The 26952-nt window shown below is 44.4% G+C and overlaps 1 long non-coding RNA gene across 1 annotated transcript; it reads right to left on the minus strand.

The window, feature by feature from the left end:
• Positions 1 to 8: 8 nt before the first annotated feature.
• On the minus strand, positions 9 to 3726 carry LOC144242741 (uncharacterized). Its single transcript, XR_013338450.1, has 3 exons — positions 3679 to 3726; positions 2345 to 2383; positions 9 to 429 (listed from the first exon to the last, which is right to left on the minus strand). It is a non-coding gene; the product is annotated as an uncharacterized LOC144242741 (long non-coding RNA).
• Between the last annotated feature and the right edge of the window lie 23226 nt (positions 3727 to 26952).

The raw sequence follows: 26952 nt of genomic DNA on the forward strand, positions 1-26952 counted from the left end.
GCAAGAGATTGAAATGTCTTTTATCTATTTAAAAGGACAGCACTAACAAGTCTTAACCCCAGGACTTGGTGTAGCCCTGGAGAAAAGGTTTTTCATTTTCAACCCTATATATTTGCTGGTTCTTCTCTTCTTTAAATTGCAAGCTTTTCAAACAGAGCTTAGCAGGCCCGGCAGAGTGGAGAAAGGTTCAGCCAAGGACAGTTCACAGGGTTCAGGAATACCTGTGCATAACAGTTTCTGGAGGGCTCCGTGTAGTTTCGCGGACAGCTGCCAGGCCACAGGAGGAGAGCTGCTTTGAAGCTGACCTTGAAGCCTGAGACCTGGGTTCCTGGTTTAACAGCGTGTGAGCTGGGGTCTTTGACAATATTAGGTAATTCCATCCCATCTGCCTTGTTCTAGTGTAATTTTTCCCTTCGAGCCCGACGACATCTAGGGAGAAGCACAGTTTAGTTAGTATTACGCATATTCGGTATAGGACTCAGTCCCACCACCAGAAGTCAAGGCGCAGAGCCCACTTCCTGCGTGGGTCATGCTTGGAGGTCCAGGGGCAGCTCAATATCCCTTTGGGTTCTGATCTTCTTAGGATCAACTCCTCCTCCACCATTCATTTTCTTTTTCTTTTTTATGAAGTGTACTGAGGTATAATTTAATGTATAATTTCACTCGAAGCAAATGGGAGGGCATCTCAGTGGATTCACAAAACAGAGGGTTATTTCTCATTCACCCAGAGCTTCTGCCGCTCAGATCATTCTCCTCCAAGCAGGGACTGAGGGCTTCTGGCTGTCCCCAGCTTGTGGTTCCACCATCTTGACAAAAAAAGATACCCAAATGGCCAATAAGCACAAGAAGTACTCAGCACCATGAATCATCAGGGAAATGCAAGTTCAAATCATCACAATAAGATATCATTATATGCCCTCCAGAGAGCTAAAAGTTACTTTTTTTTAATTTTTAAAGAGATTTTTTTCTATTTATTTGTTTATCTTGAGAGAGACAGAGAACATGAGTTGGGGCGGGGCAGAGGGAGAGAGAGAGAGAGAGAGAGAGAGAGAGAGAGATAGAGAGAGAGAGAGAGAATCCCAAGCAGGCTCCATACTGTCAATGCAGAGCCTGACGTGGGGCTCGAGCCGTGAGATCATGACCTGAACCTAAATCAAGAGTTGGACACTTAACTGACTAAGCTATTCAGGTCCCCTTATTTTTTTTAATTATTAAATTTTTAAAAATTTTAAAATATTTATTTATTTTTGAGAGAGAGAGAGAGACAGACAGACTGAATGTGAGCAAAGGAGGAGCAGAGCGAGAGGGAGACACAGAACCCAAAGCAGCTGCAGGTTCTGAGCTGTTAGCACAGAGCATGACACAGGATTCAAACTCATGAATCATGAGATCATGACCTGAGCCAAAATCAACAGTTGGACGCTTAGCTGTTTAACTGACTGAGCCACCCAGGGGCCCCTATTTTTATTTTTTTAAGGAGGCTCCATGCCCAATGTGGGGCTTGAACTCATCACCCTGAGATTAAGGGTCACATACTCTACTGACTGACACAGTGAGACTCCCCTCTCTGCGCTATTTCTTGTAACTGTATATGAATCTGTAATTCTCTCAATAAAACATTCCATTAAAAAAGGATTCTAGGGGCACCTGGGTGTCTCAGTCAGCTAAGTGTCTGACTTTGGCTCAGGTCATGATCTCAAAGTTCGTGAGTTCTAGCTCCAAATCAGGCTCTGTGCTGACAGCTCAGAGACTAGAGCCTGCTTCGAATTCTGCTCTGTCTCTCTCTGCCCCTCCCCTGCTCACACTCTGTCTCTCTCTGTCTCAAAAATAAATAAACATTAAAAATAAGTGAATAAATAATAAAAAAGGATTCTAAACAAATAGCCTACTTAATAAAGCACACTAAAATGCAGAAGGGGGTGTGTTCTCAGAAATGCGTTTAGACGAGACGGATTGAGGGATGGTTAGAAGGACACGTGATGGACACACGCAATGAAGCAAATATACTAAAATGAGGACAGGGGAGGGTGTTCCCTTGTGTAATTCCGTCAACTTCCCTGTATGCTTAAAATTTTTCCTAATAAAATGTTGGGGGAGGAATGGCTTTGGGACAGCTACTCATCGATGCCAGCAGGGACCCAAGAGCTTTCTATTTTTGGCCCCATCAATCCTAGCAAGCTGGCTTTCATGCTCAAATTTGTCCATCGCCTGGTTTTGTGATAGCTGCTGGGCTGCAGACGTATCGCCCTGTGCAGGGGGGGGCAGGGGGGGGTGTGTAAGGTGGAGGCTGGATTTGCTGCCTTTCTCTGCCCCCGTTCTGTCTCTGTACTGGATTTCTGCTCACCCATCTCGGTCCTGAACTGTGTGACATGGCCAACCATACCTGCAAGAGAGAAGGGAAGGGGGCTAATGAGTGCGGGCGCTTATCAACCCCCCCTCTCTCCTTTGGTTCATTGGCAAAGAGGGTGGGACCGACACTGAGGGGACATATTGAGGGTGTCTGTCACACCTGTTATTGGTCACACTGCCCGGTGTCAAATGCTTGCTGGTATTGTCAGGTGGAGGCCCATTTAGTGGATTCTGGCATTAGCTGCTTCCTCTAATGGGCACATTAACTGGGCGGTATAAACCCAGCCTAAAACACACGTGGTTCTTCACGTACATGACTCAAGGGCCTGCGCCACTGTCCCGCTCCGTATTTCGTACAATTTGGGGCCCCTGGTAGTGGCATGAGCCATAAAGCTGAAACTGGACTTTATCGAGGCAAGAAATTCAGTAATATCCCAGAAATGAGATGTCTTGAATGTCTTCTATTTTGAAATGACCTTCATAGAGCATATTGAAAAAAAACAGCAACCAGATCTTCATTTGCCTCCTTTGTGTGTGCAAAACATCAGTCTGAAAACTCCAAAGTTACCATTCTCTATGCCCAACACATCTGTGTGTAGCACTTGGTACAGACTGATGGGAATGACCTTGGGCTGGAGATACAGTAGCCACTTGCAGGTCTGTTAGCTCAGTACCAGCAGGTGTTTTATTAACTTACCAGTCTCGAGGTTCAACACTCCTCTTCCTCCGTCACAGCTAATTTGTGACTCGACGAAGCCCTTATATTTTTTAGATCCAAAGTAAAACACATACCTTACAACAAGATAAAATCTGCACTCAACTTTTAACCATCATCAGAGGACACTAACAAACATTTTTTAAAAAATATTTTTATTTATTTCTAGGAGAGAGAGAGAGAGCGTGAGCAGGGGAGGGTCAGAGAGAGAGGGAGATACAGACTCTGAAATAGGCTCCAGGCTCTGAGCTGGCAGTCAGCACAGAGCCCGACGCCGGGCTCGAACCCATGAACCGCGAGATCATGACCTAAGCGAAAGTCGGACGCTTAACCGACTAAGCCACCCAGGCGCCCCATTAACAAACATTTTTTAAGTTCACTTATTTTGAGAGAAACACAGAGAGAGAGCACAAGCTGGGGAGGGGAAGAGACAAAGAGGGACAGAGGATCCAAAGCGGGCTCTCTGCTGTCAGCACAGATGCAGGGCTCGAACTCATGAACGATAAAATCATATCCTGAGTTGTAGTTGGAAGCTTAACCGACTAAGCCACCCAGGTGTCCTCAAACATTTTTTAAAAAGTCATCTGTACATCCAACGTGGGGCTCAAACTCACCACTGGGAGATCAGGGGTCCCATGCTCTATATAGCCTGAATCAACCAGGCGCCCCAAACATTTTTTTCCTTAATGTCCTAAGAAAAGGAAATTACCACTTGGCCAGTCCCCTTCAGCAGCCTCTCTTCTTGGCCTCTGTGACATCACAGAGTCCTAATCTCTGTTTGAGGAATTTCTGTTTCTCCTCCTCCCCTAATCCTACTTTCTCCAAGTTGAAACTCAAATTCAGTTTCCGCCTACACCACTTACTCAGTGACACAGGAAACTGAGGTTCCTTATTTGAGGGCCCAAAACAGTCAGACTTAATAGATGTTAGCCTCTTTGCTTTATTTCAACAGATGTTACTGTTCTTGCCATTTAAAAAATTTTTTTAAAAAGCGGTTATGTCGGGGCGCCTGGGTGGCTCAGTCAGTTGAGCGTCCGACTTCAGTTCAGGTCATGATCTCATGGTTCGTGGGTTCGAGCCCCGCATCGGGCTCTGTGCTGACAGCTAGCTCAGAGCCTGGAGCCTGTTTCAGATTCTGTGTCTCCTTCTCTCTCTGACCCTCCCTTGCTTACGCTGTCTCTCTCTCTCTCTCTCAGAAATAAATAAAAACATTAAAAAAAAAAAAGCAGTGGTGTCCATTGTTTTAAAAGAAAGTGTATCAATAGAGAATTTGACATATAGTTTGCTCAACTGATATGGAAATGACTGCCATTGAGAAGATAGTCTGTGGGGCGCCTGAATGGCTTGGTCTGTTGGGCAGCCATCCTCAGCTCAGGTCATGATCTCTCGTGGTGGGTTGAGCCCTGCATCAGGCTCTGTGCTGACAGCTCAGAGCCCGAAGCCTGCTTTAGATTCTGTGTCTCCCTCTCTCTCTCTGCCCCTCTTCTGCTCACACTCTGTCTCAAAAATAAACATTAAAAAAAAAAAAAAGATAGTTTGTTACAGCTCTCAAGACGAGGAGGAACACCAAGCCGTGGTCAGGGGGCGGTGCATAGTGAAATGCTAGGGTAGGTCTGGAGGCAGAGGAAGAGGGGGAAACTGTGGGCAAGAGCCTTTCCGGTGGTTTCCGTAGGAAGATGTGGGCAAAGCAGGCTTATCAGGGTTAGCACTGGTGAATCTGAATCATGTCAGCAAGGTCAGGGACACAGACGGTGTCTGTGATTGTTTGGGACCCGCCATGGGGTGATTAGGGCAGGTAGTGACCCAGGGCATGAGAGCCCCAATAAAGGAGGTGGTTGAGGTGTGGACTTTGGGTTGGTTGGTTTGTATTTGACAAGTGTGCTCCCGGGTGGGTTGTTTGCTCTCTAGGAAATGGCTCACCCTGGGAGGGACAGTCAGCACATAGTCAGCAAGATCCCAGCATCAGGAAGCAGAAAATAAAACACATCACTGTATTTTTTATCTATTGTTAATTTTTTTCTATGTTTATTTATTTTGAGAGAGACAGAGTGCAAGCAGAGAGGGGCAGAGAGAGAAGGAGACACAGAGTCAGAAGCAGGCTCCAGGCTCTCAGCTGTCAGAACAGAGCGGGGGATGCAGGGCTCAAACTCACCAACTGTGAGATCATGACCTGAGCTGAAGTCAGACACTCAACCAACTGAGCCGCCACCCAGGCGCCCCTATTTATTTTTAATTTGTAGAAAATGTTTGATTATTTATTTTTGAGAGAGAGAGAGAGAGAACACGAGCGGGGGGCGGGGGGTGTGGCAAAGAGAGAGAGAGGGAGACACAGAATCTAAAGCAGGCTCCAGGCTTCGAGCTGTCAGCACAGAGCCTGATGCGGGGCTCGAACTCACAAACCGTGAGAACATGACCTGAGGTGAATCAGACACTCAACTAATGAAGCCACCGAGGTGCCCTGAAAACTCTATAGACTTTCGAGGATACCTTCTCCCCCCCCATCACCCATCTTTCAGCTTGGTTCCGGGACTTGCCTGACAGCAGAGTTGGCCTTCTGTGGGAATCCTCCTGCTACACAGGAAAAATCAATTCATATTTTCTGCCCTTCCTTTCTGCAGCGTCTCACCTATAGAAATGTAATAGTGCTGGATGCATGGACAGGTATGGGCAGGTTCTGCCTTCTGCACTTTGTGTCCCACCAAAGGCCGAGAACCACGGCTAATAAAAGGTTGAAGTAAAGACTGCCTTTGCCTTTTCTTTAGTACTATGCTCTCTTGATCTCTTCTCCATAGACTTCCTACCCTATTTCTTTAGCTATGGAAAGGTCATGGTCCTGGTAAAGGTACTACCTAATGAATGTTTCAAATTAAATCTGAGAGCCCCCTATATACCATGTTAGGTGCTCAAAATACGTATAATATAATACGTAATTTATAATATAATACGTATATATATAATATAATATATATAATATAATGTAATATATATTTATGTTATTGTGGTAAAATATATGTGACATAAAATTNTACATTTATGTTATTGTGGTAAAATATATATGACATAAAATTCACCATTTTATGATTTTAAGTAACTCATTCAATGGCATTAATTACCGTCACAATGCTATGCAACCTTCACCACTATTTATTTCCAGAACTTTTCCATCAGCCTTGCCCCTCTCCCCAAATTCTGTACCCCTTCCTCCATTAACCTCTATCCCAGCTCCTCCAGCCCCTGGTAACCTCTATTTCACTTTCTGTCTCTATGAATTTGCTATTCAAGGTACGTCAAGTGAATAGAATTATATCTTTCTCTTTCCCTGTCTGCTTTATTTCACTAAGCACAATGCTTTCTGGGTTCATCCATATTGTAACATGTATCAGAATATCATTCTTTTTGAGGCTGAATAATATCTCATCATACGTATGTACCACATTTTTGTTTATCTATTTATCTGTCAATGGATATTTATGTTGTTTCCTCCTTTTGTGACTGATGCTGCTATGAACTTGGGTGTATCAGTTTGAGCCCCTGATTTCCATGCTTTGGGGCGTATGTGGGATCGCTGGGTCAGGTAGTGGTTATATGTTTCACTTTTTAAGGAACTGCCGTACTATTTTCCATAGCTTCCATTTTTGATTCCCACCAGCAGTGCACAAGTGTTCCAATTTCTCCTACCATTATCAACACTTGTTATTTTCTGGTTTTTGTTTTGTTTTGTTTTGTTTTGTTTTGTTTTTACTACAGTCATCCTCATGGGTGTGAAGTAGTATCTCATTGTGGCTTTGATTTGCATGTCCCTACTGTAGAAACACTTATATTTCTCCTTAAAACAATTCCATGAGATACACGGCATTTCCGTTTTACAGGTAAGGAAGTTTAGATCTGTAGGAATCTCACTGCTTTTAAGTGGGGGTGCCTGATGTAATTCAAGGTATGTTGGTTTAATTCTAACTCCATACCGATTCCCTGAGTGCTTTATAAAGTAATAGGTGCTCTGAATTTCACTAAGCACGAATTAAATTAAATACTGTATCTAGAAATGTGACTGGTGTTCAGAAAAGTAATGCTTTAATTTAGTCGATGAGAAACGTTCTGTAACTCGAAGCAGGTTGGCTGTGTCATTCTCGCCTTGTGCTAAATGCAGAGGATTCCAGCCAAATGCCGTGCTTACTTTGAGAATGAACAAATCCAGAAAACCTCCTGACAATTTTCTTTTTAATGAAAGGAAATGGAATATTGCAATGTCCCAGAAGTCTTGAGCAAGACAAAGGATTTTGAAACATTGCTGTTTCCTCCGTATTGGTGGGGACTCAGCTAATAGCCTCAACACCAGATCCTGTGGGAGTTTTTGACAAGTGAAGATATTTCCTGGGGGTAAACACAGTAGACTTTTTTCCTAAACAGAGAAATAGTCTTCATTCAAAAAGAAAATCTCCCCTACGGATGCCTAAAGTTCCACCTCACTACCATTAAGTAATTATAAAATGAAATGTGCGAGTATTATAAAAATAACAAGGTACATCTATCCTGCCTATCACCCCCATCCCATTCCCCAAGGATTGCCACTTTTTTCCTCGAATCAACTTTCATATAGTTTCCGTGCAAATCAAGTGCATGTGCGAACATACACTCAGACACACCTGATGGGGCCGCGCTGTATTTTTATTTCTATCAAGTGTCATCTTTCTATGTCATTAAATCAAAAGTGTGGGGTATTTAGAGCATGAATATAGCATAGTTTATTTAGCTATTCCCGTGTTTATAGAATTTTAGGTTTTTAGCTTTTTCAGTTACAAATAATACCCTTGGGGTGCCTTGGTGACTCAGTCAGCTAAGTGTCTGACTTCAGTTCAGGTCACGATCTCATGGCTCCAGAGTTTGAGCCCCGCGTCGGGCTCTGTGCTGACAGCTCAGAGCCTGGAGCCTGCTTTGGATTCTGCGTCTCCCTCTCTCTCTGCCCCTCCCCGACTCGTGCTCTGACTCTCTCTCTTTCAAAAATGAACATTAAAAAAATTTTTTTTAAATGCATACCCTTAAAGATATGTCTGTTTACATGTGCTCATATATTTCTAGGCTTATCATATTTTGTTAAGCTTTTCCTCCCAGTTCATCCCTTTTATTTATTTATTTTATTTTTTAAAAAACTTTAATGCTTATTTATTTTTGAGAGAAAGAGAGAGAGACCGAGCACGAGCAGGGCAGGGGCAGAAAGAGAGGGAGACACAGAATCTGAAGCAGGCTCCAGGTCTGAGCTGTCAGCACAAACCCTGATGCAGGGCTTGAACCCATGGGCCACGAGATCATGACCTGAGCCGAAGTTGGACGCCCAATGGACTGAGCCACCCAGGCGCCCCAGTACATCCCTTTTAAATGTGTGTCTTCAAATCCATGCCGCAAATATTGCTGAGAGCCTGCTGTATGCCAGGCCAGGCTCTGAGCTCAGTGTCAGGGGATAATGGTGAGAATATGAAAGTATGCATGTCGTCATGGGGGAAACAAACGATTGCACAATAACGGTGATATGACAATTGTGGTTAAGTAGTAAGAAGCGGAGCCGTCTGGTGCTATGACAACACAGGCTACTGGAGCTGACCTAGCCAGAAAGTGGAGGGAAAACCCTGAAGACACTTCTGAGTGAGCTGAGACTGTGTCAGTTAAAAAGATGAGAAAGCTGGGGGGTTAGGGAAAGCTTTCCAGGAAGAGGGAACAGTTTGTGCAAAGGCCCTGAGGAAAGAGGAAAGCCAGCATATGAAAGAAACTGGGCTGAATATAAAAAGCTGTTTTCCTTGTATTTAACAAAGCTGGAGGGCAGGTCAGGGCCTCCGAATTTTGATCTTTATCCTAGGAGCCCTGAGAGGACCTTCGTATGTTAAGCAGGAGCGTGGTGTCATTAGGTCTGAATTTGGAAATGATCTCTATGGTTGTGGGATGAAGAACAGACTGATGAGAGGGAGATGTGGGTGATGGGGGACTGACACGTGGAGAAGAGAGACGGTGGCTTGGGCCAGTGTGGTGGCGGGGAAGGAAATGGACTGGTCCCATCCGGAATGAATAAGTCACAGGATGGAAGGCCCAGCACAGGGAATACAGTCAACGGTATCGTAGTGTCATTGTATGGTGGCAGATGGTGGTAGCTACGCTTGAGTGGCATAACCTACAGAGTTGTGGAATCACTACGTTATATACCTGAAACTAGTATAACATGTATGTCAGCCATACTGAAAAGAAAAGAGAAGAAAGGAAAAGAGAAGAAAAGACAAGAAGGAAAAGAGAAGAGAGAAAAGGAAAGGAAGGAAAGGAAGGAAAGGAAAGGAAAGGAAAGGAAAGGAAAGGAAAGGAAAGGAAAGGAAAGGAAAGGAAAGGAAAGAAAGGAAAGGAAAGGAAAGGAAAAAAGAAAAGAAGGAAGGAAGGAAGGAAGGAAGGAACGAAGGAGTAAGAAGGAAAGAAGGAAATGGGTAGATTCCAGTGATGACTTTAAAGGGTTCCTGGGAAGGGGAGAGATTTGGCTGTCCCACAGTCTCCATCCATCCTCCTGTGGAAGACACTGTTGGGGTCCGCCTTCAGCCCACCGTGGAGCTTACCTGCACCTTTGAGAGACAGCTTCCCTGCCCACCGATGGTTTCTTGCTTCTTGGCCAGCACGCATACATGTGGAGACGCTGCAGGAGCAAGCTTGAGTCAACAGCTACAGGAGCTGAGGGACAAATACCCTCCCCCCCACCCAGGTTCTTCCCCGTTCTGTGCGACAATTCTAGAAAGTGTCCCACACCATCCCTCAGTGGGGACCCGAAGGGATCAAACCCCAATTGCCTAAAGGGACAACACATTCACTAACACACACTGTGTGCTTCCTTCTCTTGCCTGTCTCACTTCCCTGTTGGCTCACAGAGCTTCTGGAATCACCTCCCACATAGACCACTAGCACTGGGGGAAACCAAAACTAAGACTCTTCCCTATAAGCCACCCAAATAAATATAAACCTAAACAAATACTTGCTGTGCAAAGACAGCTCAAACCTAACTTTCCTTTCCCTTTCCTTTTTCCTTTCCCTTCCCATTTCCAGAATTTCTGGAGTTGCCAATATTAGGGTCTGGTGATAGCTTATGTGGTGGGGGATGGGAGGTTGAAAGAGAGAGAGAGGAAGCAAAGAGGATAATTAAGCTATACTCTTTTTAATCAAAAATCTTATTTATTTATTTATTTTTAAGTAATCTCTATACCCAACATGGTGCTGGAACTCAACCCCAAGATCAAAAGTCCGACTGAACAAGCCAGGCACACTGATGTGACCTAGGCTTTATTTATTTATTTTTAAAAAAATGTTTAAATTTATTTATTTGTTTTGAGAGAGAAAGAGAGAGCATGGGAGGGGCAGAGAGAGAGGATTAGGAGGGACCTCCAAGCAGGTTCTGCATTCTAAGCGCAGAGCCTGATGCAGGGCTCGAACTCACAAACCATGAGATCATGACCTGAGCTGAAATCAAGAGTCAGATGCTTAACTGACTGAGACCCTCAGGTGCCCCAGCTTTTTTTTTTTTCAATGTTTATTCACTTATTTTGAGAAAGACAAAGAGAGAGCCTGCACATGCGAACACGGGGGTGGGGCAGAGAAAGAGGGAAAGAGAAAACCTCAAGCAGGCTCTGTGCTGTCAGTGCAGAGCTCGATGCAGGGCTCGATCTCACAACGGTGAGATCATGACTTGAGCCAAAATCAAGAGTCGGTGCTTGACTGCCCGAGCCACCCAGGTGCCCTGATACCTAGACTTTCGACTTGCAAGCCAGAAGGGTAGTAGTGCCTTCCACTGAGCTGGGGATGCTAAAAGAGGGTCAATTTAGGGTAAAGACCATGGGTGTGCCGTGTTCCTTGTAGAACCTAGCACTGGGTCTCTTTTCTATCACCAGATGTTAATTGTGTGGTTAAAGCTACAGCTACGACTGGCTATATAATTTGTGGGACTGGTGGCCTTTACTAAAAAATGATTAGGAATTTCAAGATGGTGGTGAGTGGAGAACATTAAGTCAAGCATGGGACCCTTCGGAGCCTCAGGGCCCTGTGCAAATGCCTAGGTCACACAGCCATGCAGGCGGCCCTGGGCTCTGGGTCTGGGAAGACAACCAAGAAGAGGTGAAGTCTGGTTCCCATAGAGCTCATAAACTGTGGGGGTCAGAGACATGTAAACAGATGGTTATAAAAATTATCCTTATCTTTAAGAGATACATGGTAAATATCTGCTGATGATGTGATATGGTATCTGGGATTTGTTCTAAAGTAATCCTGAGGGAAGGAGGAAGCCAGTGGAGGATGTATTTAAAACACCATTGCCAGGAGTTAATCATTGTTGAAGCTGATGATGGGTACGGGAAGATTCTATATAATATTCTTCATATTTTTGTATCTGTTTGGTATTTTCTATAATTCAAAAAAATCTTGAAGGAGAACCAAGTAACAACAATATCAGCGGAGACATTCTGGTGTAGATGTTGGAATTCAGAGATGATCTGTGTACTATATCCAGTCCAACCCTGTTCCAGACTAAGAGCATTTTTGAAATTTGTATATTCCAATTTGGAATTTGTGTATATATACTGTATACACATACATACATACACATAGATCTCAAAAAAGACAGAATGAGGGTTTTTTTTTTTTCAGCTTTATTGGGGTATAATTGACATACAGCATGGTGTACATTTAAGGTTGTACAACATGGTGGGGTGCCTGGCTGGTTCAGTGAGAAGAGCATTGCAGCTCTTGATCTCAGGGTCACGAGTTCAAGCCCCACATTGGGTACAAAGATTACTAAAAATACAAACAAACAAAAATAAATGTTAAAGAATGTTGTACAATGTGGTGATTTGACACACGTTATCTATCTATTGAGAAGTGATTACCGTGATAAAGTTAGTTAACACATCTGTCACTCACATAATTACCATTCTGGGGTGGCTGGGGTGAGAACATTTAAGAAATAGTCTCTCAGCAACTATAGTCACCACGCTGTACAGTGATTGGATGCCCAGGACTTACTCATCTTATCCCTGGAAGTTTGGCCCCTTTGACGAACATTTGCCATCCCTCACCCTTATTCCCCTCTGTTCCTGGCCACCACCAGTCTACTGTCTGTTTCTTTAAGTTCAGCTTTTTTAGATTCCACCTAGAAGTGAGATCTAGAATGAGTGTCGTGTTTATTTATTTACTTATAATTTTTAGAGTTTATTTATTTCAAGAGAGAGAAAGCAGAGGAGAGGCAGAGAGGGGAGAGGGAGAGAATCTCAAGCAGGCTCTGCGCTGTCAGCACAGAGCCTGATGTGGGGCACGAACTCACGAACCGTGAGATCATCACCTGAACCAAAATCAAGAGTCAGATGCCCACCCAGGTGTCCCCAGAATGAGTTTTTAAAAGGGATAGTTTATTTTAGTTGTCTTTTGCTGTGAAACAAACAATCCCCAAACCTAGTGGCTTAATACAGCAATGATTTATTACACTCCCAATTCTGTGGGCTGACGAGGAGTTCTGCTATTTGTGCCTGGCTCACTGATAGTGGATCAGCAAGGGCTGGACTGTCTTTAAGATGACCCCGGGCTGGGCCAGCCGGAATGGCCAAGAGAACACTGTGCCTCCCTCTCCATGTGGTCCTTCATCTTGGGCTTCTCCACAGTGTGCTGGTCCCAGGGTTCTGAGAGGGCAAGAACTAGAGCTGCCAGGCTCCGAAGTCACACAGCATCACTTCCAGTTCATTCTATTGGTTAAAGCACGCTCTAAGCCTCCAACCTCTTGATAGGAGGGACTACAGAGGACTTATAGCTATATTTAATCTGCATGTTTTGATAATGACAGGGAGATTCTAAAACATTCACTGTCTGCCCAAGCCTAAAATTACTGAGAGGACTCACATCGTCATACCTGACCAGCGAGGCTGTGGAGAAGTCACTGTGTCTCAGACGCAGCTGCTCTGACATCACTGACTTGCCATTTGCAGCCCAGAAGGTCACTCCAGAAAGATCCATGAAGAATACACAGTAGCAAATCTTCAAAATGGAGCATTTGGGTTTTTTCCTCAGTGATGACCGCTATAGACGGAATGTTTGTGTCTCTGCAATATTCACATGTTGAAGTCTAACCCCCAATGTGATGGTATTTGGAGGTGGGGCCATTCGGAGGTGGTGAGGGCATGAAAGTGGGGTCCCTTTCGTGGGGAAGAGACACCAGAGAGATGACCGACACTGTGTGTCGGTTATGTGAGGACACAGAGAGAANCACCTGAACCAAAATCAAGAGTCAGATGCCCACCCAGGTGTCCCCAGAATGAGTTTTTAAAAGGGATAGTTTATTTTAGTTGTCTTTTGCTGTGAAACAAACAATCCCCAAACCTAGTGGCTTAATACAGCAATGATTTATTACACTCCCAATTCTGTGGGCTGACGAGGAGTTCTGCTATTTGTGCCTGGCTCACTGATAGTGGATCAGCAAGGGCTGGACTGTCTTTAAGATGACCCCGGGCTGGGCCAGCCGGAATGGCCAAGAGAACACTGTGCCTCCCTCTCCATGTGGTCCTTCATCTTGGGCTTCTCCACAGTGTGCTGGTCCCAGGGTTCTGAGAGGGCAAGAACTAGAGCTGCCAGGCTCCGAAGTCACACAGCATCACTTCCAGTTCATTCTATTGGTTAAAGCACGCTCTAAGCCTCCAACCTCTTGATAGGAGGGACTACAGAGGACTTATAGCTATATTTAATCTGCATGTTTTGATAATGACAGGGAGATTCTAAAACATTCACTGTCTGCCCAAGCCTAAAATTACTGAGAGGACTCACATCGTCATACCTGACCAGCGAGGCTGTGGAGAAGTCACTGTGTCTCAGACGCAGCTGCTCTGACATCACTGACTTGCCATTTGCAGCCCAGAAGGTCACTCCAGAAAGATCCATGAAGAATACACAGTAGCAAATCTTCAAAATGGAGCATTTGGGTTTTTTCCTCAGTGATGACCGCTATAGACGGAATGTTTGTGTCTCTGCAATATTCACATGTTGAAGTCTAACCCCCAATGTGATGGTATTTGGAGGTGGGGCCATTCGGAGGTGGTGAGAGCATGAAAGTGGGGTCCCTTTCGTGGGGAAGAGACACCAGGGAGATGACCGACACTGTGTGTCGGTTATGTGAGGACACAGAGAGAAGGCAGCCGTCTGAGANACTCTAATGTGGTTCAAAGTGCCCAGTCTGCCTGGCCTGGATGGCTTTCCCCAGTATGTGCTAAGGGGAAAAAGCCCCAATTTGGCTTGGGGGTGACTGCAGTTGGGGAGAGGCAGTAGTTAGCCAGGAAGAAGGAGACCCAGCGCTCCAGTACCCAAGGCGGAGGCCTCTGCTTCTCCTAACATGTAGACATTCAGCTCTGAACCAGTTACGCTAATAACCCAAAACACTCCATTTAATCGCTCCGAACAAGTGTCCTCAAAACCGGAGACACTGGAGTCCGGCCCACAGGCTTCATTAGCACTCTGTTCAAGGGCAGGGTTAATATCTTTGTTTAATGTATTGTCCCTGGACCCCTTTCTCTCTGTGTCTCTTGCTGGCAGGGATGTCTGTGTCCAACGCTGTTGGCTGGTTGGTGCCAGGAAGGGCTCTCTTTGCAGAGTCCTCCCCCACACTGGGCAGGAGAGAGGAGTGCCACAGAGGAGACAAAGCCAGCCCCTCAGCGCCGTGCCAGCTGCAGAGATTGCCCAGGAAACCAGCTTTTAGAGGCTGTTAACTCCATCCGGGCTTCTCCAGCTACAGCGAGCTGACATGTCAGTTTGCTGCCCAACTGGGGGGCCTCCCAAGACTGTGAGTCATACAGAAACCACGTGCCCTCTCCAGAATCGCTGTCCCTGACACTAGACAGATGTAAACATCCTACGTCAAGGAAGGCACAGTCCTCTTCTGGATAGCATGGAGCGTCAGATCTGGCGTGGGCTGAGGAGTCATGAGATCCGGCTTTGAAGCCCAGCCCGTTTCTTCCTTCATCCGTGAAATATGTTTGATAATATCTCTCTTACCGATTGTCCAGAGTATCAATTGCGATTGTGTCTATGAAAGTACATTGTGGGGTGCCTGGGGGGCTCAATTGGTTAAGCGTCCAACTCTTGATTTCAGCTCAGGTCATGATCTCATGGTCCATGGGTTCGAGCCCTGCATTGGGTTCTTGCTGACTGCAGAGCCTGCTTGGGATTCTCTCACCCCCTCTCTCTGCCCCTCCCCTGTTTGCTCTCTTTGTCCTAAATTAAATAAACTTCAAAAAATGGAAGTACTTTATAAAGAGCATTAAATTACTTGCCATTGGTCTCCTTCTGAGAAACCGGGGCCAGCTGGAGGGCAAGGTCTTGGTCTTCTTCTTCTATTATTTTTTTATGGTGGTAAAAAACACATGACATAAAATTTAGCATCTTACTATATATCGTTTTAGTATATAGCTCAGCAATGTTAAGTACATTCACATTGTCATGAAACAGATCTTCAGAATGTTTTCATCTTGCAAAACTGAAAACCTATTATACAACAACTCCCCTTTCTCCCCCCTTCCCAGCCTTTGACAACCATCCCTCAACTTTCTGTCTCTATGAATCTGACTGCACTAGATACTGCATATAAGGGGAATCATACAGTATTTTCATTCAGTTTTAAAGAACTAGTGTTCAGCAGAACATTCAGCCCCTTAAAAGACCCTCGCTAAATCTCTGGAAGGAATGAATGGTGGTTAGGATCCCATCTAACCCCAATGTGTTCAGACTTCTCACTTTCATGAGGATGAACACACCACCTTGGTTTGCCTGGGACTTTTTGTGTTTTAGCATTGAAAATTCTGTCTCCTGGGCAACCCCTTAGTCCGAAGCAAACTCAGATAACTGGTCACCCTAGCCTAGCTAGCTGGCTATGGCAAAGAATGTAGCTTGATCCAAAGATCCGGGAAGGAGTTGGAATTAAGGGGGCTTCCTGCTGAGCTGGGTTGATACTTCCAAGGAGAAATGTTTCTGTAGGAGTTGGGTTTATTTTCAGAGCTTAATGGCCTCAAGGGTCAGTTTTTTTGCTCAGAATTGGGCTCCCCTCTTCCCTGAATCCTCCAAAGAGATCTGAGTGGGCAGTAGGTGAAACTGACTTGTCTCCCTCAACCATTTATAGGGGTCAGATGGGTGAGAGCCTTCTCTGGGGCAGAATCAGGTTTTATGGGGTCTGAAACTTAAACAATTTGGGGTTTTCTTTTAAAAAATAGTAGAGGGGTGCCTGGGTGGCTCAGTCAGGTAAGCATTTGACTTCGGCTCAGGTCATGATCTCGCGGTTTGTGGGTTCGAGCCCGGCGTCGGGCTCTGTGCTGACAGCTCAGAGCCTGCAGCCTGCTTCAGATTCTGTGTCTCACTCTCTCTCTGCCTCCTCTCCCCACCCCAGCTCATGCTCTGTCTCTCTGTCTCAAAAATAAATAAACAAAAAAATAAAAAATAAAAAATAAAAATTAGTAGATGTTGCCATGGGAACATATTACTAGGGTTGCTCTCAGGGCCCTGGAAGGGTTTAGGCAATCAAGGGCCCTGAGACTTAGGGTTCTTCAGCTGTATAGTAAATCTCTCTTCTTCCCTATGCGTTCTTTTTTTTAAAAAAAAATATTTTTAGAAATTGAGGTAAAATGTACACAAAATGAGATTAACCATTTTCTTTATTTTTCTTTCTTTATTTTTAAATATGTATTTATTTTCAGAGAGAAAGCTAGAGAATGAGCAGGGGAGGGACAGAGAGAGAGGGAGGCAGACTCCCAAGCAGGCTCCATGCTCACGGCAGAGCCCGATGTGGGGCTCAAACTCATGAACTATGAGATCATGACCTGAGCCAAAATCAAGAGTCAGACACTTAACTGACTGAGTCACCCAGGCACCCTAAGAATAACCATTTCAAAGCACACAAATCAGTGACATTCAGGACATTAGGGATGTTGTGCAACTACCACATTTATCAAATTCCTGAACATTTCTATCATGCCAAGAGGTAACCCTGTACCCAGTAAGCAGTTTAACCCCATTCGCCACTCACGCTAGACCCTGGCAACTCCCATCTGCTGTATGTCTCTGTGGATTAACCCATTCTGGGCATTAAATATACATGGAATCATATGTTATGTGGCCTTTTGTGTTTGACTTCTTTCCTTGGCATATGTTTTCAAGCTTCTGCATTGCAACATACATTTGTACTTCATTCCCTTTTATAGGTAAATCCTATTCCATTGTATAGACAGAACACATTTCAAATTCTGGTTTCTCCATATTCTCGCCAATACTTGTTATATTCCATCTGAAAAAAAAATTGTAGCTGTCCTAGCGGGTGTGAAGTGGCATCTCATTATAGTTTCTGTCATGCTCTTTTTTGTTTTCCACTCAGTTTGACATTTTCTCTAACTTCCAAAAACATCTTGGAAACAACCACGTACATAGAAAAATTTTTCTCTGATAAATAATAGTCTTCAATAAAGCATTTACTTGTGTTCATGCCAATTCACAGTGGTGCTATCAGCCCCCAGAAATCTAAATGACAGGACAGGGGTTGGGACTGGGCAGGTCAGTCTTCCCAGGAATAAGCCAGGACCTGGGAGTCATAGATATTCCCAATCCTGGATTGAAAGTTGACACTTGGACCTCCATCTTCTCTCTGACACTGGAAACATTACTTGGTCCTTGTATTAGTTTCCTAAGGTTGCCAAAATACCACAGACTGGGTGGCGTAAGCAACAGACGTTTATTTTCTCACAGTTCCAAGATCAAGGTGTTGATAGGTATGGTTTCTCCTGAGGTCTCTTTCCTTAGTTTCTGGATGGTGGCCTTCACATGGTCCTTCCTCTGTGTGCACGCATCCCTGGTGTCTCTTCCTCCTTTTTTTTTTTTTTTTTTGAAATTTTAAATTGTTTATTTGAGAGAGAGAGAGAGAGAGAAAGCATAAGTGAGGGAGACAGGCAAAGTGAAAGAGAGTCCCAAGCAGGCTCCACTCTCAGTGCAGAGCCTGATGGGGGCTCGATCCCACAACCCTGGGATCATAATCTGATCCAAATTCAAGAGGTGACCATTGTGGTGCCTGGGTGGCTCAGTCAGTTAAGCATCCAACTCTTGGTTTCAGCTCAGGTCATGATCTTATGGTTTGTGGGATGGAGCCCCACATTAAGCTTTGAGCTGACAGCAAGGAGCCTGCTTAGGATTCTCTCTCTCTCTCTCTCTCTGCCCCTTCCCCACTATCACATACACTCTTTCTCTCAAAATAAACACATAGGTTGAAAAAGAAAAAAAGAGACAGATGTTCAACCGACTGAGCCACCCAAACATCCCTCTTCTTATAAAGATAGCAGCCATATTGGATAAGGACTCCCCTTATACAACCTCATTTAACTTGAATTATCTGTTCAAAGGCTCTATATCCATTAAGGCTTCAATATATGAATTTGTAGGGGACACAATTCATACTTTCAAAGCATGGACTTTATCATTGTATAGATAATTGAAATCAATTTGAGAAGTTTATAAAAGAAAAACCAGAAAGGCAAATCTCAGCCTCTGCCATGCCATTCGTAATAGTGTTGAGTCAGCCCAGATGGTGAGACATGGCAGAAAGAGCTATGCCCTCTTTCTGGAGAGGATGACTTTCAGTTTAGAGGCCACCCCCAATGTCCTTTTATTCTTCCAGCCCAGGAATTTATGATGAGGATCAAAAGGGACAATACGTTTGAAAAGGTTGGAAACGATAAAGCACTATAAAAAGCAAGTCACCACCATTACTGCTTTTCTTGTCCGAAGGATGCATTCTGAGCCAAGTTACGTAGTTGACAGTTTTGTCACTAAATGTCACCTCCTCGAGTGCTGATTTACACCATTTGCCACTGAATTAATAATGAATCAGCCTGCCTGCTAGTGACAGAAAACCCCAAATAACAGTTGCTTAACAAGAGAGACAAATTGAAGAAGTAAGCAATCTGCTTCAAGCAGTCTTCAGGGACCAGTCCTTATGGCCCAACACGGCGGCGTCAGCATTCGCAACGCCAGGATTGCAAGAGGGATGATGCAGAAGAGAGAAGAGAGGGGCGGCGAGCCGTGCCGTCTTCATACCCGTCCGTCACATTGGCCAGAAGTTAGTCAGGCGGCCACACCTGGCTGCGAGGGAGGTCAGCAAGTGTAATCATCATTCTCAGTGGCCGTGTCCTCGGATAAAATTGTTACTACTAGGAAACATGAGGAAAACACATACTGCTGGAATCTAGGAGTCTCTGCCGTACAATATGCTTCTCAGGGCACCTGGGTGGCTCAGTTGACTGAGCGTCCGACTTTGGCTCAGGTCATGATCTTATGGTTTGTGAGTTCGAGTCCCGCATCAGGCCTTGTGCTGACAGCTCGGAGCCTGGAGCCTGCTTTGGATTCTGTGTCTTCCCCTCTCTCTGCTCCTCCACTGCTTGCTCTCTGTTTCTCTCTCCTTCAAAAATAAATAAACACTTAAAGAAATAATAATCTGCTTCTCAGATTCTCTGGACTTTGGAAGTTACACAGATCAGTCAATCAACAGGAAGCTTTGGATAAGTCAGGAAATAGACAGTGATGCCCCCTTATCCACGGGGGATATCCACAGTGGATTCCTGAAACTGTGGGTAGTCCCCTGCCCTACACATGCTATGTTTTTCTCTTGTACATACATACCTATGATAAGGTTTAATTTGTAAATTAGGCACAGTAAGAGATTAATAACACAAACATTGATCAAGGGGCTCCTGGATGGCTCAGTCGCTTAAGCATCTGACTCTACTATTTCATGGGTTTGAACCCTGTGTCCCGCTCTGCGCTGACAGTGCGGAGCTTGCTTGGGATTCTCCCTCTCTCCTTTTCTCTCTGCCTCTTTCCTTCTCTTGCTCTCTGTGTCTCTAAGTAAATAGACTTAAAAAAATTGATCAAAGATTGTTGATTGGTTATAGCTTCAGGCCTAGATGGCTGCTGGCAGTGAGTTGTCATTAGGTTTCAATTTTATAAACTTGAGGCGTTTGCAGGCTTAGCTTTTGGTTTGCTTATGCGGGCCACCGAGGCATTAGAGCCATCTCAGAGTGATGGCCTCCTAGTTTCATTAATTTAACAGCTATTACTATTCGTGTTACTATTAGCGACAGTTCATTTATACAGTGCTATAGAAGTCAAGAAGAATGGGTCATTTATTTACCCATGTGGCAGCAGCTGTCCTGGGCCCCAGAAATATCTAAGGAACTAAATGGGTTTCTGCTGGAGTTCGCGTTCTAGCTGGGGAAACAGACAAGAAACACATGGATGAACGAAATGCAAGGAGAATAACAGGAAAATGGTCACGAAAACAGTTCCTTTTTTTAATAGTATTTTTTTAATGTTTATTCATTTTCTTTTCTTCTAATGTTTTATTTATTTCTAGGAGAGAGAGAGAGAGAGACAGTGTGAGCAGGGGAGGGTCAGAGAGAGAGGGAGTCACAGACTGAAACAGGCTCCAGGCTCTGAGCTGGCAGTCAGCACAGAGCCCGACGCGGGGCTCGAACCCACGAACCGCGAGATCATGACCTAAGCGAAAGTCGGACGCTTAACCAACTAAGCCACCCAGGCGCCCCAATGTTTATTCATTTTTTGAGAGAGAGACGGAGACTGAGTGTGAGTGGGGGAGGGGCAGAGAGTGAGGGGGAGACAGAATCTCAAACAGGCTCTCAGCACAGAGCCCGATGCAGGGCTTGAACCCACGAACTGTGAGATCATGACCAAGGCCAAAGTCAGACGCTTAACTGACTGAGCCACCCAGGCGCCCTGAAAACAGTTCCTATTATCTCACTGTGTCACAGACACTGGGCTAAGAGGTTTCCACGCATTTTCCTATTTAATCCTCAGGACAATTCCATGAGGCAGATTATTATTGTCCCCATTTTACAGAAGAGGACACTGACCCTCAGAGACATTATGGTGCTAGTAAGTGGCAGAAACAGGCCTGATTTCCTAGCAGCTACGTTTTGCTGCCTATCTTTGTTGTTATTGTTGTTGTTTTGGTATCATTTTAAAATACAGCCTCCAGTGGATGAGAGTAGAATCGTATAAATCAAGGAATCTTTAAAATACGCTCTTTGTAGTAATTTATTGTGCTCATGCTCTTAAAGAACATTCCTGAAAGTATACTTTATCTCAATTAAGCCTCTTCCTGGGAAAACTACTTCATCAGCTTCTATGTCCCCGAAGTCCAATGCTTGGAGGCAGCCTGCACTGATGGCTACTTGAATCAGAGGTCTGTTTAATAGATTTTTCCCCTGAACTGAGGTTCTTTGGCAGAGACCTTGAGAAATTTCATCACATCTCATAAATTGGGAACTTCTCTGCTGGGAGCTGGGAACTACAAGGCAACACCACTGAGATTTTGGGAGAATACATCCAGAGACCTTTGTAAGGCTATAAAAATGCGCACGTCTTCACTCTAGCTAAACAATCCCCATTGAGTGTACTTATGCATTGGATGGAGCACTGCTGAAATATCGTCTTTAAAAAAAAATTAGTTAAGCAATCTGTACACCAGGTGTGGGGCTCGAACTCATGACCCCTGAGACCATGGCCTGACTGAGTCAGCCAGGCACCCCTGAAATATCATCATGATGGACAAGGCCATGTCACATCTAATCTGACCTCCAGTGAATTTTACCCTANACAAGCACTTGGCATCCCCCCCCTCCCAGAACTGTGAGTGTTTATCTCTTCACATGATCAAGGGCACATCCAATTACAAGTAGGAGCCACCAAGACCAATAGATACATAGATGCTGGGAGGATCCTTGTCCAGCCGCGGAACACAGCCTTTCTGCTCTCAGTAAGCAAAGTACAAATATGTAGCTCAGGGAAGTTATGAAGAACCACACGAGACACTTGAGCCACTGATGAAAAGTTGAAATTATTGATGCTACAGTGCCAAGAATATGATATATTGATTACTTATGGCTGCATAAGAAATGACTCCAAGACATAGCAGCTTCAAACAAAACAAAGGTTATCTATTATTGCTCTTGGTTTCTGTGGGTTAGGAATTCACATAGGGCACGTAGCAGGGATAATTGACCTCTGCTCCTCAGTGTCTCCACTGGAAGACTGGAAAGCCTGTGGGTTGAAATCATCTGACTGTGTGTTCATTCTCAGGTCTGGGGCTTTACACCCATGAGGCTGGCTTTTGGTGGGTGGCGGCTGGGTGGGGGGTGAGGGGTGTTGATCAGAACACCCACACTTGGTTTCTCTATGTACCTTGGGCTTCCTCACAAAATGGCGGTTGGGTTCAAAGGGCAAGCACCGAGAGAAAGAGAGAGAGAGACTGAGAGATGGAGAGAGAAAGAGCCAGGTGGACACTGTGACTTTTTACTACAGAGCCTCAAACATCCCATGGCATCACTTCTGCTGCACTCCCTCAGCCAGAGCAGCCACTATCACCACCCAGATACAAGGTGTCAGGGGAAATTTTGCTTCCTCTGGTAGAAGGAGACAGTCCCATTGTAAAAAGAACATATGAGATGGGATGAATATGTAGGTGTCTTTGGAAAATATAGTCTGCCTTAGATGCAAATACTTATTGAGTAAATCTATGAGTGTTAAATATGTGCTCTCAAAGAAGTTATAATCCAACTGATAAAATAAAACACAGAATCATAGAACTCTTTGGCCTAATGACACTTAAGATCAACTAGCTATATGCTTCTTGGCTGTTTGTATATCTCCAGTGGTATCAGAGGTGGTCTATGTAGGTCATGGACTTTCTTGACAATAAGTAAGCATTTGTATCCCTTGGATCCCCATGTGTCAGGTGAGGTGTGTCCTCTGCTGACACCACTTTCTGTGGGTCACCCGCCTGTGGCTCTTCAGTCTGCTTTTGGAGAAGTACCGTGCTGTGGCCGACCAGACTTCGTTTTAAGCTCCAGCTCACCTCCTTAGCAGGTGTGTGACCTTGGACAAGTTAGCTCATCTCTCCAAACTTCTGTTTCCTCTTATAAAATGGAGCGATTGACCTGGCCAGGTATATGTATTCAAAATCATTGGTATAAGGTTAAAAGGATGACCGCACACCCTTTCAATCATGTAGGGGAGCATTGATCAGCCCAAAGCCCTCCCAAATTTTATTTAATTCTTTAGGACATGTAGTGTTGTGTTGCTGTTACTGACTAATGCCCAAACCCTTTGAAGTTACATGTTAACTGGTAAATTTCCAAGACTAAGGAAGGTAACTCCAGAGGTTATAGTTTTCTTGGCCCATAGGCCACTGACCAGTTTAGTCTGTAGCTTAGAAAGTTTATTTTAGGATATCTTTCCTGACTGACTACACAGGCATCTGTTCATCGAATTCTCCTTTGAACCAGCTTTACCATCCTCCCGGCCCTCTCACGAATTAGCTACATAAATAATTGACATATGTTCGTTCTATATTTGTCTGAGAGTCAGGTTTTTAGCTTTTTGAAAATCACACTTTGATAGCCCGAAGTCCTATGCACCATGAAAAGGAAAATAATTAGTGTCCTAGCTATTCACTGGAGGAAGAGATCTGAAGAGAGCCAGGAGGACTTAATAGGAATGACTTTTTATAGAAAGACTTTTGAGAAGATCTTGATAGATGTGAATTGTTTCAGGGCGGGGAGGGCATTTGAGGGCTGGGAGGTCCTCTGTGCAGAAGGGCCACGTAAGTGGGGAAGTCAGTGAACAAACAGGAAAGCCACATCTGGAGAGGAGTAATAAATATCATTTTAAAACCAACTAACCACATGAAAGACTATTGATAACCTCACCATTTCACCCGTTGTAAATTATTAAGACGAAAACCCAGTAGTTGCTCTGTATTTCAATTGTATTTGGTTTCGTTTTGTGTTTTTCTTCTTTTGTTTTTTTCAACATGGAGAAAGTAGTAATATGGTTGTTCTCAGTTTATGGTTAAGTCTTTGCTCTGTCTGCACAAGCCTACATGGGTGGCCTTTCCTGGGGTTAGTTTAGAAAGGAAACAAAATAGTGCTCTTGGTCATAAAGTTTTAATTTCTCCCCTCCTGGGCTCTGCAGAGCAATCCAGTATGAAAAAAGGCTGCGTCAATGCAGGGGCTTCGGTTTATTAGCTAGACTTGTAACGTATACAAAAAAGAAGTCACTTTCTGCCTTTGCCATGTTTCTTTAAAACTCATGAATTTTTTATTCTGTAGATTAAAGAGCGATCAAGTCCAACGCTTGGAAACAGCCAAAGCAGCCTCTTACAGAAAGAACATCATGGACAAAGAAACCCTGTTTGGAAATACAGACTTTAATTTCACCTCCTTTTTGCACTCCTTACTCATGCTGATGGCATCTCGGCTTTCAGACACTGCTTCTTTCTTCATATTGTAGTGAGGGATATATGACATTAAATTTTACTGTTTCAGCCCTTTTTAAGTGCACGATCAGTGGCGTTAAGTACACACATGACATTCGCATGTATGTACTTGTGCGAATGTATCACTGGCTGCCCATCTGCAGAATTCTTTTTTTTATAATTAAAAAATGTTTTATTTATTTTTGAGCGTGAGTGTGTGAGCGAGGGAGAGACAAGGAGAGAGGAGAAGAGAAGATCTGACGTGGGTTCTGTGCTGAAAGCAGCAAGCCCGATGTGGGACTCGAACTCACAAACTGTGCGATCATGACCCGAGCCGACATCCGGCGCTCAACCATCTAAGCCACCCAGGTGCCCCCAGAGCTCTCTCTATCTTGCACAGCTGGCACTGGCCACCTGTTAAACCAGGCCCCGCACTTTTCTCTCCTCCCCTTAGCCTGGCAACCACCCTTCTACCCGCTGTCTCTATAAATCTGGCTATTTCTTGGACTTCATGAAAGTGGAATCGTCCAGTGTGTGTCCTTGTGTGGGTGGTTTCTCTCACTGAGCTGTAGTGTCTGCCAGGATTTCCTTCCTGTTTCAAGGCTGGATAACATTGCATTGTATGTGTGTGCCACATTCGTTTACCCCTCCAACTGTCCACGGGCACTTGAGTTGTCTCCACCTTTTGGCTGCTGTGAACACGGGTGTGCAACTATCAACACACTGCTTTTTACACACGCACTTTTAAATAATGATCCACGTGGCCCAAGAGATGTTCAGCACGCCTTCTGCCTCCCAAGAAACTTCTGGCCATGTTTTGTCCAGTCCGAAACCTAATCGGACTCCTATACGTTTTCAGGAAGCACAAAGCCCTAAGCTGTGACAGCACTTCAGTGTTGAGTCGCTATTTCCCCCAGATCCAATCTTCATGGGGATAAGTGGCTGGGAACTTGGGACCTGGTGCCATCTTGCTGGCCTGTTTCCCAACTGCCCATACCCTCCCTGGTACGAGCTCCAGCTGCCCCTGACTGCCGGAGGGGGCAGATGACGAAGCCAAGCCAACTAGACTATGTTTCTAGAAATCTGAAAAAAAAAAAAATCACATGATGGCGAGATCTCCAACAGAAATTCCTTATGAGCCTCTGGCGTGGTGGTCCTCGGATCCGTCCTGGCTCCTGCTTTCACCTCTGTGAGCAGCTCAGTGTCACTGAAATAACCTCTCCTTTCAGCCCTCAGTCCATGAGTCATTTTCTAGGGCTTTCTGTCAAACAGCCTCGACTGATAAACTATTCAGAGACTAATGATGCTTGAATTTCTTCAGGAAATATAGGAATACCATAAAACTTGATTTGACATGGACATGACCTGTTTTATTATGGTCCATTTCTTTCAGAATTGTCCTGACAGCTATTTTTAAAACATGTCATAACCAAAGGGAAATTTCTGTTTCCCCCTGGATCTATCTGTGCATCTCTTTCTTCGCGTTTGTCTCTGGCTCTCTCTGTGTCTGTCTGTCTGTCTCTCAGAAGAGGAGGAGAATGGAGGACTGAGGAAAGAAGCAGGAGAGACCAAGGTTAAAGGGCAGAATCTTCAACCATATAAAAGCGTGGAAACTTCCCAAGACGCACCTGTTGTTTGCTCCTGGGGATGCATGCCTTTGCACAAGAGTGTTTCGGATTCGGGGTTTCGCTTACTGCCTGAATTTAGGCATTGAGATGCCTTTGGCATCTCCTCAAAGTAAGAGCTAGAGAGTTATTCCCATCAGAGGGAGAATAATTGCATCTGCATTTTCCACGATTTGCTTTTGTGTTTTTTAAATAAGGGAATTCCTCTAGAGTCAGAACTTCTTCAAGTGCTCTAAAAACTTCTCTTGTTTGAGCTGTAGCCCTCTGTGAGCTCTTTCTTCTAACGAGCCGCTTCTGGAAGCTCTTCCACAAAGCATTTTAAAATGTGGTGTTGGCCTCTCTTTTTCTGAGCCACATCAAAGAGCACATATTGTTTCCTTTCTGAGAACAAAACTCTTTACTGGCAAGAAAGAACAAAAAACCCAGCAGCGAACCATCCCTATCAGGAAAGGCACTGGTAACCCTAACTACGAGAAAGATCTGCATCCCCAATCTGCACTCACTTTTTGAAATTTGAGCCCAAGTATGGTAGTTTTGCCCCAGTGTATACGGCTCTAAAATGCAATCACGCTTTTCCACTTTAAAAACCTTTGTGAACCTGGTTTAACGAATTATTCCTCACAGGGCAGCTAGTAACGCCTACCAAATACTTCGGGTGAAATATTCAATAAAATCATGAATAACAAAATCACAAATATTTAGCAAAATTGAGAACGTCCTTGTTTTTTTGACTCAGCAATGTCACCTGTAGGAATTTATCCTATGCATTTAAGGTATCTGTCTTTGCAATATTTGTCACATATATGCATACACACAAAATGATAGATGTAAAGTGTTATTTGTTACAGCACGGTTTGTAAGAGCAAAACATTGGAAACGACCTGATACTCATGAATGCCTAGAATTGAATGGATAGA

Source organism: Crocuta crocuta, unplaced genomic scaffold (assembly GCF_008692635.1).
Source record: "Crocuta crocuta isolate KB4526 unplaced genomic scaffold, BGI_CrCroc_1.0 scaffold36, whole genome shotgun sequence".
NCBI lineage: Eukaryota > Metazoa > Chordata > Mammalia > Carnivora > Hyaenidae > Crocuta > Crocuta crocuta.